The sequence below is a fragment of the Numida meleagris genome, chromosome 1 (genome assembly GCF_002078875.1).
Source record: "Numida meleagris isolate 19003 breed g44 Domestic line chromosome 1, NumMel1.0, whole genome shotgun sequence".
Classification (NCBI taxonomy): Eukaryota; Metazoa; Chordata; class Aves; order Galliformes; family Numididae; genus Numida; species Numida meleagris.
Window position 1 is genome coordinate 156,351,233 of NC_034409.1, and position 13,354 is coordinate 156,364,586.

General features: G+C 37.5%; 1 long non-coding RNA gene across 1 annotated transcript in view; it reads left to right on the top strand.

Annotated features, from left to right (window-relative positions):
- Positions 1 to 9,895, top strand: part of LOC110408676 — a 27,737-nt gene extending 17,842 nt beyond the window's left edge. The window contains exon 3 of the long non-coding RNA XR_002444486.1: positions 6,948 to 9,895. This is a non-coding gene — a long non-coding RNA (uncharacterized LOC110408676). The remainder of the gene's footprint in view (positions 1 to 6,947) is intronic.

A 13,354-nucleotide genomic window follows, 5' to 3' on the forward strand; every position in this document is an offset into this window, starting at 1 on the left:
CTGAAACTTTTGCAGCAATGGAATGGACCGTGGGTCTCTTTCCACATTTTTTTTTGCAACTACTCGTAGCATATATTAAATATGCTGTGAAGAAGAATGTAAGTCAATGATAGATGCATACTGTGGAGCTATCTGTTCCTTGGTGAAACTGCAGATGTGCTTTATCAGATGTATGTTTCATCATATGTGACTAGAGACTGTGTTGGTATGAGTTCGGTGATTCATCCTATTCCTCAGAGTTTACTTTGACAATTAATCACTTTCTAGTATTTTTCCCTGATGAGAACAGAATAAGATCAGTAAACATCACACAGAATTCAAGAATGAGAATGTGGAGCACATGGTGTCTGAAGGAGGAAAATGCCAGCAGAATATCTAAAAGACAAAGTTAAATGTTTGCCACTGCAGTGAAACAAACATTAGTTGATAGTCTGTAAGGACGACTTTACAGACTTGTTCTTCAAAAAAAATTGTCAGAATGTAGGCACAAATTTGCATGTGTCACTGAACAGGTATATAAAAAGAACACTTCATACCCCTTTCATATAGGGGTTATGTGTTGGATTTATGGATTTACTGGACTTCTGTAAGTATTGGACTTATGCAAAAGTATGCCTAACAGTTAAAGGCTGAATGTTACAAGATCCAGGACAAAAACTGTATCTCTAGTTCTGTTTCAATTACAGAATCACAAAAAAGTTGAAGTTGAAATACTTCTGGAGATCATCTCATTCAATGCTGCTGCTTCAGAGCTAGATTTTGAATATCTTCAAGGGCAGATACTCCACAGTTTCTAAGGACAAGCTGTCCCTGTGTTTGACCACAGTCATAATAAAATACTTTTTTTTCTTGTGTTCAGATAGAATGTCATGTTTTTTTTTTAATTTGTGCCTTTTACTTCTTGTCCCATCTGTGGCATCACCCAGGACAGTTTGGCTCCCTCTTTATCATTCTCTCCATTAGATATTTACACACATAGATATGGTTCCCTGAGCCTTCTCTTCTCCATTCTGAATAGTCCCAGCTGTCTCAGCCTCTCTACAGATGTTCCAATCTCTTAATTATCTTGGTTTCTTTTGCTAGACTTGCTCCAGAAGCTCCCTATCTCCTTTTACCCAAAAGCTTTGTACTAACATAGACTGGAATATGTTGATCTTGATCAAAGCGTAGGCATTGCAAAGTAAATTTGACAAAAATAATTTGTGCAGAAGTATATTTCTAATAATATTTCCTATCTAATCATTCAGTGAGAGAGACAGAATAATAATAATAATAAACAGTAGGATTACTAAGGCTCTGGAGGATGAGCTGAAGAGCAGGATCTTGGAGGAGTAGAAAGTTATAAAGGATAGACATAAAACATGGTGAGAAGAGAGAAGGTGAGAAGAGAGAAAAGAGGAAATCAATAAACATCAAAAATATGTTAAATCATTAGATGTGGTCTTTGCAAGAAATGCTTAGTCTGAGTAACATAGTCAATGAGAAGTTGCAGGTATTCCAGAAATAAATATGTAATATCTGAGCTCAGTGATCACTGTAAGAGAGCAGCTATTTCCCAGTGAGAGTGAGCAAAAAAGTAATCCAGAACCTCACTCAGTTTGATATAATCATTCAATCATTCCACATTTTCAAGATTCTGTTGCTAGAAATTCCTTAGATTAATATTATGACCATGAAGATCCAGCTTATTTACCCATTTCACTTTGTGTTGAAATGTTTTTCAACATTGTTTTTCTGTCATGTGAAAAGACGACGTAATTTGGCAGAAAATAAAACCCCTTGAGTTCCAGCTTGTTCTCAGATATCTCAGAGGGGCTAGGGGCAGCCAAGCTTATATTCTGAGTGATGCTCAATTTAGCACTATAAGTCTAGTTGCATTCAGTATATGTCGCGATATCACAATTATAAATTCACACATAGTACACTACCCAATTCATTTAGCTTCATTCAAATGGGCTCCCACAATCATTCTTAAGGAGTTTTGGCCGTGCCCCATGAGAACTCTCAAAGCTAAATTAGTGAATAGTGCAGTTTATTAAAGCAGCAGATTACAGAATCATTTAAGAACATTTATAGACGTTACAGAGACCTAACATTTTGCCTTAGGTTACAGAAACTCACTTACCAAAGAAGGAATTAGAATTTTTAACAGATAAGTCCCATCAGTAAAAAATCATAGTTTTTCAAAGACAGTATTTCATGTGGAATTCATCCCAGCTAACTGCAGGTTAGGAGAAGTATGATTGAGTATGCTTAAAATCCTGTCATTGTATGTTGTTATTGCAGTTTTGTTGTGTCTTTTATACATAAAAATTACTATTTGTTTACAGAACTCTTAAGAAGAAAACAAATAATTAAATAGAATAAAAATTTCTCATCATCAGATGAGAAAATCCAGCAATAGCTGGTTCGTAAAAGATTGGAACAATTCATTTTGTATAAAAGGTGTAAATATCACAAAGAAATGCAAGATAATGTATCTTTGGAATATTTGAGAGCGCAGGAGAAGGCAGCAACAGAGTGGCTGTCCTTAGGCAGCAAGCAGGTAGTCCAGGAGAAATAGGCAGCAAGCGGGTAGCAGGCCCAGGATAGTCCAGCAGCAGGCAGGTAGCACGTCACAAGAGACCTCACCTCTTGGTTGTAGGTCCCCTTTTTATCCTTCTTCTGCCAGCATGGCATTCCTGGGCACTTTGGTAAGAGTTATGTGCAGCATCCCTGAGATGGCTATCTCCCTCGAGATGAGCCCCCACAAAAGACTGCTTCTCGGCCATTAAGCTGCTACTTTTTTCTGTCTCCTTGCCCCTGGCCTGCAAACCTTCAGACAAAAGATTTTTCCAACTTTGACCAGGACTTGTCTGGACTTATCCATCTGTTCCTCAGCAAGCTTTGAGGCAAAGGTGCAAAAAGAAAAACCTCTTATAACATAAAACTACAGAAGTGTTATAGTTAATTCCATAGCAAGTAAGACTGATGAGATAACTGTTCTATATGATGATCTCAGTTCAAAGGAGAAGGAACAAATTTAATGTAAACTGACATTCCTCTACTGAAGCAAATGAAACACTTCTAATGTTTCTGGGCAACATGTTCCAGTGCCCCATCACCCTTAATGAAAAAAAAGTTTTCTTTATATCCAGTCTAAATCTTCCCTCTTTTCATCTGAAAACATTTCTCCGTGTCCTATTGATTTGCGGAATCAAACTCTGTAACCCAAGTGAGATTACAAAGCAGGTACATTTTATTCAGCGCTGCGCATATGCCAGGGGCAAGGTGGATATTTCCTCCTAGTTTGCCCACCGGTAAGCAAAATTACCACAAATTCAAAAGCCAAGCTTATACATATTCAGCAGAATTCCCGGGACCCATCTACATATTCATCATTTCCCGGGAATTCCTTTGCATATGGTCCCTCCCCCTCGTGCATGCGTTGTAGTTCCTCCTGGTGGTCGTTGGATGAAGTCTCGAGGTCTTCCTCCCCACTCCTAGTGGTCGTTGGATGAAGGCTCGAGGTCTTCCTCCCCACTCCTGGTGGTCGTTGGATGAAGGCTCGACGTCTTCATCACTCTGCCCTTTTCACCCCACTGCTGCTTTGCAGAGTTACTCCAGCTTCGGCCGGTTCCTTGTACTGGTCCCTGCTGATAATGGAGTTTTGCTGAGTTCCTTATCTTGCCTTACATTCTGCTTACCCCAGCTCCATGCAATAGTTCATTCTATTCTATTCTATTAGAAGGGACTTCGACTGTCCCTTCTAACTCACTATCATAACAGATCCTGATAGAAAGTATGTCCCTTTCTTTCTTATAGCCCCCCTGCATTGCTACAGGCTTGGGTTAGAGTAGATGGAAAGCTGTGCAAAGGAAAAGGATCTGGAGGTGTTAGCTGACAGCTGGCTGAACATGAGGCAGTAGTACGCTCAAGTGGGCAAGAAGGCTAATGACATCCTGGCTAGTATCAGAAATAGTTTAGTTAGCAGGACTAAGAAGGTGATTATCCCTCTGTACGCAGCACCAGTGAGGCTGTACCTCAAGCACTGTGTTCAGTTTGGACCCTGCACTACAAGGAAGACATTGAGACCCTGGAGCATGTCTAAAGAAGGGCAATGAAGGTGGTGAAGGGTCTGGAGGACAAATCTTATGAAGAGCAGCTGAGGGAACTGGGATTGTTTACTCTGAAGAAGAGGATGCTCAGGGGAAACTATTGCTCTGTACAGCTACCTGGAATGAGGTTGTAGAGAGGTGGGTGTGGCCTCTTCTCCCAGCAACTAGTTACAGGTCAAGAGGTAATGGCCTTAAATTATGCCAGGGGAGGTTCACGTTGGGTATTTGGAAAACTTTCTTTTCAGAAAGAGTGGTGAAGTATTAGAGCAGGCTGCCCAGGGAGGTGGTGAAGTCACTGTCCCTGGAAGTTTTCAAGAAGTGGGTACATATTGCACTGAAGGACATGGTTTACTGGGCATGGAGGTGATGGTTTGATGGTCAGACTGGATTATCTTAGCGATCTTTTTTAACCTTGATGATCCTATGATTCTGTGATTCTAAAAAGTAATCTTGGGTCTTTTCTAAATTCTGGATTATACTTGCAGAAAACTTTTCATTTCATTTCAAATTATTGTATCATATCATTATGTTGTTATTTAGCACTAGAAGAGACTTTAGCTCTACACACCTATTTGCTCACACCCCTGCTGCAGGATGATGGTCAAAACTGAGGAAACTCATGAGCTTAATAGGTGTTTAATAGTTGTGAGCACAAGCAAAGAAAAATAAGGAATTCATTCACTGGCAGGCAGATTTTAAAACATTTTCAGGAAAGTAGGGCTCTGTAACACATAATAGTTACTCAGGAAGACAAATGCATGATTTCAAACACCTCATCTTGCTCCCTCTTTCCACTAGCTGGCACTGCTGAGCACATCATCATGTGTTTTGGAATGTAGTTTTAGACAGTTTGTGTCAACTCTCTTGGCTATATCTCCCTCAGCTTCTTGTGCACCCCTAGGCCTTAGACCAAAACTAAACCCATGGATGACATATTTTGTTACTGTTTGTTGGCAAATAATCTCATCCTAACTCTTGAAACATGAACTTATACATCATTTTTAGTAGAACTGAATAATGTTTGAAGAGTCTAAATTATCATTATCTTACCATCCTGTTATATCCACTGGAATTCAGAGAAAGATTACCAACCTAAATTTGGTCAACTTAGGGCTTGATTCAGCACTGATATAATTTGAAATTCCCTGACCTCCAGCTGCCAGCCCACAGAACCTGCATCATATTTTCAGCTTTATGTGGATTCCTCAGGCACTAGGCATCTATATTCTATATTCTATATTATTATACCTGTTTTGATCATCATTATGCACTTCAGGAATCTGTGAATAAGCATGACTTTTTAAATTCTCATAGGAGATTTAAACAATCGTTGTCTAAAGAAGCAGTTGATTCCCCACTGGAGGTGTCCTGAGATATTCTTATTCTTAGATATTCTAGATTATTTCAAATCTCATTAGATTCTTATGTATAGATAACAATCACAGTCAATAAACTTTTGAAGCCTAGCTCATCTCCCTTAGTATAAAATAAATCTCTAGATTCCTTTAGATGTGCAAACTGTATTGCCACTGATTATAAAACCAGTTTTATGCATATAACCCAAAGACAGACACCTCTCAAAATCTTGTTACCTCAGGGGTCTAAATATTGGAGAAAATGTCTTAAATGGATAAACTAAACAATGCATTTATTATTTCTTTATTATATTATTTCATTATTATATCCTTCAAGAATTATCAGCTCTATGTTATACAAGCTGTCTTGTATTATATTGTAGTGCTATTCTTAAATACATATGCACACACATACATACATATATATGTGTATATGTGTGTGTATAAGAATTACTGTGAGCTATCAGGATGGTGCTTTAACCTAAGCTACTAATTCAAATAATGTGGGGCTTGCTTAAAACTTAACAATTCATATAAAAAAACACACAGATAACTCTTTACCACTAAACCTATATATGTCTAGCCAAAGATAAACATATAGTTCATTTTATTTATATTTAATAAAATTTGATAATTCATAATTTTTAATAAGGTTACATTTGATTAGAAGATGAGTATAAGTGTGTTCCCCACACACACTGTTGTTGAACAAGTAAAATGATGCTGCAGAGAATATTTGGAAAAAATTATCTTACTTTAATTGTAACAACAAAAAAAGAAAGTTGGTTGAGGGGTTAAATGCATGACACCACCCTTTAATCCAGAATTACTTTTTTTAAGTACTGAAACACAGGTGTTATAAAGATTAAGGCAGTTATATGAAGTATATATTCACCTACTTTGTGACTTGTACTCATCATAATATCTACTGAGTCAAACATACATTTCTACATAACTTCTGAAGCAAGCATTACAGGTCTTATGGTAAAACATTTCACCCCTTCAGAAATCCTACAGGACAACGTTACATGTGATTGAGTCTTAAAGGATTACCTCTCAGTCATCTAGAAATCCCTTTAATCCATCAGAAAATCCTACAGGATTGTTTTTTGGAGGCACAAAGGGACACAGCTCTAACAATCCTGCTTCTCTCAAAAACAGTTCCTTCAAGTTGTAAGAATAAAATTCAAAATTTCCTGCAATGTTAGTGGCATTTTCAGTTTCAATTTAACAAATCTTTTTTTTCTTTGTTCCTTTTTTTTTTCCTATGTGTGTGTTTCTATGTGTGTTTTGGATTCACTGGATTTAAGCACAGAGCATATGTAAAATGTTACAATAGCTCAAGTTATTGAAGAAATTCAGATGGTCTTCTTATGTAAGATTCTAAAAATGTAATTTCTCTGCTAAGCAATTCTAACTGCTATGAGAGTGCCATGGTTAAATATAGATACACAAGTTCTTGAATATTATTAATATATTGTCTTGGTTTTATCAGTATTCCATATCGCGACATCATGAGGCAGGCAGTTGGGTGCTGGAGCACAGTGCACTGTGGAACTAAGCTTCTTAGATCCTGTGATTCTAGAAGTCTCATCTATTCCCACATGAGTTCCAGCTCTCCAAGAGGAAGATACACTGAGAAGGGTCAGACTAATTCTCCGGAGTCTACAGTATTCCCTATGTGGTCTCTAATTTTGGGTGCGGGGAGTGAAATGGCTCTCTTCCAGTTTCCTGTGGCACAGAGAGCAGCACAGTTGGAACTTCTCTCTCTCCCACCTATTTGATTATTACCTGTAACTCCTTTTTAAATCATTGTCTTACATTCTTCTACCATTTGTAGTAAATCCATTATTTTTCCTTATCTTAATTGAGTCATTTTTTTCTTCTTCTCTAAAAGGGAACAGGAGGGTGAAAGGGGTCAGGATTGCCTTCTCCCCATTCTTCTCCTCATGTCATGCATGAAACCATGACGTATACACCAATAAATTCAGAAGAATCTTGCCAGTGTCTTTTGGGCCACTCTTGATTATATTTGGAATGTCATGCAGATCAGAAGAAATTCCTGAAAATGTGGAGAACTTCTGCCCTTGAAAGGCACAAGAAGGATCTGTGGAAGCACAGGCCAGTCCTGTAACCAATTCTAGTCACTTGAAGGACAAGAAGGTGACTGGGAGTAGTCATCCTGGATTGATCAAGGGGAAGTCATATGTGATTAACCTGATAGCCTTTTACGATTAGATAACTGACTTGGTGGACAATAGGAGACTAGTGGATGTTGCTTATTTAGACTCTAAGAATGTTTTTGACACTCTCATTCATTATATCTTAACAGAGAAACTGGTAAAATATGTTCTAGATAAGTGCAAGTGAGGTAGGTTAAACATTTGCTGAACTGCTGGATGAGGAGGATTGTGATCAGCAGCATGAAGTTCAGTTGAAGCCCAGTCATTAGTGGTGTATCCTAGGGATCAATATTGGCTCCAGTACTTTTTAAGATTTCCATTAAACACCTTGATGACAGCAGACATACTCAGCAGATTTATAGGCAATAGTGAGAAGAGGCTAATATACCAACTGGTTGTGTTTCTCAGTAGATTGAAGAAATGAGCTGACAGGAATCTCATGATGTTCAAAGAAGGAAAGCAAAGTTCTGTACCTGTTGAGGAAAAACTCCATGCACCAGTACTGGCTGGGAGCCAACCAGCTGGAGAGCATCTTTGCAGAAAACAGGACTTTGCAGTCCTGTTTGTCCTTTCGGACAAGATGATTGCGAGCCAGCAATGTGCTTTTGTAGCAAAGATGTCTTTCAGTTTGCACTGGCAAGAAAATTGCCAGCAGGTCAAGTGGGGTGATACTTCCCCTCTGATCATCTGTGGTTAGATACGCACGGAGTGCTGGTTCCAATTTCGAGTTCCTCGGAACACGGAAAATGTAGACATGCTAGAACAAGTTATTTAAATATACACATTAAAAAGATGCTATTTTTAAAAGAGTAGAGCATTTGTCATGTAAGGAGAAACTGAGATAGGTAGAACTGTTCAGCCTGGAGTAATCTTAGAGATATTGTATTGATTTGAAGAAGTAATTATACAAAATATTCTGTTAATGCTTGCTTGCTGCACCACAGTAGCCTTTAGATGTGATTGATAATTGTGATGTAGCATTGTAGACAGGGAGATATGTTGTAAGACTGTTCTGTTCAGATAATTTATGTACATATTGGTGTTTTTTTGTACTGATAGTGAATAGTAGCATTCATTTTTAGGGAAAAGATTGGCAATTGTAGCAGAAGGTTGGCATAAAAAAAAAAAAAAACGGTATCATCTCCCAGTCTCCTGCATCAAGCTAGAAACATTTGCTCCTAAGCCAAGTCAGCCAATAAACCCACCTGGGCCCTCCCATTCAAAGGCAAACAACTCCAAAGAAGTGCTTTCAAATGTAAAACTGTCCATAAAGTGATGCTGATTGCCTCATGTTGACTTGAGATATCCCTTACCGGTCTCAGACAAGAGTTAACCACTGTTTTGTTAAGTAAGAAAACAACATTTTAAAAAAATATAAAAAATCTATTACGAATGAAATACAAGACGTTTGGTCAAGATGCATCTTTTTAGTTCTAGTAAAAGTATATCAGCAGCGGATACGTATAGAATCCTACTTTTTTGTTAGCATCAGTGAGTTATATTAATAAATTGAACAAAATTCAAAATTTTATACAGCGAGAACAGTTATTTGGCTTACTTATGATATTAGAGAGACAACAAAGCCTAAGAGGCTAGAAAATCAGAATGAGGAGTTTATTATCAAGTGCTGTATATTAATAAAATGAAATAAATGCAATCAAAACACAGATGAGGGTCTCTGACACTGTTTGTAATCTTCATTCCTCTCCTGAGATCAGTTCCTGACTCCTTATTAATTTTTATCAAATCACCCCTGTGATAAGATGTAAAGTCGTTTGTTCATTGTATGAGGTGTTATTTGTATAAGGTGATAACCATATAAGGAAGAACAGACTCACGGCTAGGGATGGGAAGATTGGGAGCCTTCTTTATGGCTGTTTGTTCATTGTAAAGGGAAGTGCTAACGGCCTGGCGGTTGGGGGTACAGGCTGCGGGCAAACATCCTGATCTGGTGACTACACTTGTAAGAACATGAACATCCTGTTTCGCCACTTCACCTCCCCCACTCTAGATTGAGCAAACCAAGGACAAGGAAAACTGTGATGACACCTAACAACAGGGAAGCGCAGCTGCAGAAGGTGAACTAGAATCCACAGCAACCCGGAACTGAGAGACTATAAAAGTTGGGAGTCGCGGGCAGAGTGCGCGCGCCGTTTGCGGAGCTGCGACTCCCCGGCCGCCCAGCGCTGCTTTCGCTTGTTTTTTTGCTTACTCAATTAATAAAACATTTTTGCGAACCGATTTGATGCGGTCTAATTTATAACAACCCCAACTCTCTGAGCATTGATTTTCACTTATTTAAAATAAAGAAGTGTGTGCTTTTCTGATAGAGCCCTTAGAAATTCTCTGTAGGGACTGTTGGAAATATCCAAATAATTTATCAGGACAGTATCTCTGATAAAAACAGATTTCATTCTCAATTGCAATGGCGGGCATACTGCCAACAGGATAACACCCATGGACAGAATATGAAAGCTTTTGTACATTGTTTCCCCCCATGTCTACCCCCTCCCCTCGCCTGTTTCTCCATTGGCTGGGTACTCCAGGTTCACAATCTTATCGAAGGTTACATTTGTTAATTACATTCTGACACTTGTTAATTCGTGTATTATCTGGTGTCAGTCAGTCACCATCCTGCTGTTTCCAAGATGTCTCGGTACTCTTCTTGTCATATTGATATGGTGATATGGGGATGGAGTGGGGGTGCCAGGCCTTTCCCAATACCTTCCTCAGGCACTCCTTTAGGCATGTCATGACCTATCCTTTAATTTGTGCAGGATATTCTTGCAATGTGTATGACAAAGTATAACATATATTTTCATGCTGGCTATACATAAATTGTTGCTAGCTATATATGTATATTGCTAATTATTTAACTTCTCCTCCTTAAATTCTCTATCACTCAGGTCCTGTCTATCCAGCACCAAAAATTAGTAGTTTTCCAACATCAAGGAGTTTCTGATTTGTAAAGGTATTATTACATCTAGCTTGCCTTTAACTGAAGGTCCAGAAGTTTTTCAGATGTCTGGACAGACAGGAGCTGCAGTCTTCATGCTTGTAACTTACTCCATCTACCTAATCTCTATGGATATATATATATATATATTACTTATATACTGAGTTGGTGTTGCTGGGGAAGGATAAGTAATGAAAACGATCAGAGAACCCCAATAAAGTAGAAAGACTGCTGAAAAGAACTATTAGTTCTAATAAAGGACACCAAATGGCAGCAGAGGTCATGAAATCTAGAAAATTTTTATCTTGTTGTAATGCAGAAACAATATTCGATTCCCACAGGATGACATATTTGGTATACATTGTGCATATTATCCATGAGCAGAGGTGGTATTTCATCAAACCAGATGCCATTTATTTAGGGGCATACTATAAAAAGTGTTACACTACTGTTTTGTATAATAGAGCACATTAAATAAATAGTCATCTAAATATTAGTAATAATTTTAATAATAATGTAATTAAAGATCACTTGTACACATTTAAAATTTTAATATTGCAGTTACTATTTTAGTTCATTCTAGGCCTGAGTAATGTTTTACCAGTAAATCTACAAAGTCGGTTTGCTAATCACTCAATGAAAATTACATTGCTTACTTCAATCAAGAAAGTTCCAAACAAATGAGTGTTGCTTGTGTTTCTTCACAACTCAGTCAAATCACATGGAAAAAGCATACGCATATGGAGATATACTAGCTTTAGGATGGATTCTATATTTCTTGTCAATGTTTTCCCACTGTTGTTCCCTTGGAAAAACATCCCATGCTGTAATTGTGGTTTATTAAATAACGTATTCACACTCTGCACTACTGAATTTAGATAATCATTGGTCCAAGAATCTGATAAAGTACTTTTACAAAAACTAGTTTACCAACAGCGTGGAAGTAAAAGAGGTTGGTTATGAATGTCTTTGTTTCATTGACTTCTAGATGTGAGCAGTTGGGGAGAAGCATGCAGTTGGAAGATGTGAAAGTGGTGGATCTGTTTCAGTAAATCATCACAGAACTGAGGACCTCAAGGCTAGCCTATAATTAAAATGAAATAGAGCAACTACAATAACTCTGAGACATATTGGCATGTTATGGCTTGCATCAGTATGGCTAGACTCTCTTCCACATCTTCCCATCTCACCACTCAGAATCATCACATCCATACGTCTTAAAGCGACTGCTTTCTTACCTGTGCTGCCATCCATATTTGGTCATTGCATGAAGTATTTACTGACTTGGGCTGGAACCGTGCAAAGGCACATAACAAGTAACCAGCATGGATATTTGCTTTTCTTGATGACATGTTCTGATCTTATATAGTTTCCTTGTGCAGACAAAGGCCTAAATATCATCTTCTATCTAATTGTGTTTCTAATGTATAGCTCTTGGATGCCCCTATGCCATTGCTGACTTCAACATGTAGTGATGATGAACAGGTTAAGGAAGGAAATACTGTTCTGACTGAATGATGAAGTGCAAGACTCTCCTGCACAGAGTAAAAACAGGAAAACTGTTGGGGAAACAGGTAGAAATGTATAAGTTGTCTGTGGAGAATCAGAACAAACTGCCTACAGCTCAACTGTTCAAGGAGGCACTCATTATTCCCCTCACTCATTTCTCTAAACCTTATTGTACCACAATGTCAAGCAAAATTTCCTCTGTAAAACAACAGAAGAAATGTCACCCACATGTTTTGTTAGTAGACATATACAATTTAAAATAAAATTCATTCAAAAATATATCAAAAAAATGAAAATAATACATTATCATGAAGAAATTGTTCATAAGCTTCTGATTAATAGCTAGGACAGCAAGCAATTCTCTTTAAAGTCAGTTGGTTTTTGACGCTATATTCTTGGAAGCTTGCTATTATAATGGGAATCAGAAGGTGAATGTCATTAATACTCAAAATGAAATTTGATTTCCAGCCTCTGTAACTAAGAAGCTGAGCATATAAATTATTGTCTTGATGCTTATGTTCTGGAAATGTATGTAAAGTTTATTCTTGCAAATGCACTTATTTTAGAATTAATTTTAATTTGCTTATTATATTTAACAAAATCATTATATGCTCATTATTTAAAAATCAGACACTAAAAGGAAACTCATTACACAATCAGTTAGGAGCTTATAAAGTACAAATCTCACTGTATTATGTGTAATTTGGAGAAAGTCCAATACAAAAGCTTGTTATGGTGATGATATCTTGACCTTTTGTAGTTGCTGGCAAAGCTTCATTTGGCCTTTCTAGGGTAGCATTCAGAATATTAGTCCACATTAGGAATAATATTCAAAGATTTAATATTTTTTATGTATTCTCAAGTGCTTCTGTAGGAAATTTGTCAGATGATGTTTAATTGTCTTTCTGGTAATATTACCTACAGACATGTCGTGTTGGTTGAGAATTTAGAAATCTTTCAGTTATCAGGAGAATTTGGAAAATAAACCAGAGAAAGAAGTGTGATTTATCAAATATTCACTTTGCAATTTATCATTTTGATAATGCTCACAAAAATATTGGTGTATCTTTAAGGTAAACAAATTAAACACAAGGCGTCCAAGTGATAAGTTTAATTCAGAATACTTTGAAGCCCACAGCTCCTTCTCTTCAAGCAGCTAAGTTCTAAGGTTCCAGCAGAAGGAAGCTTATTTCTATCACAAAGAAAACCAGGCAGGTCGTGGATTGCTGGATCTTGGATTTTTTTGTGCCTAAT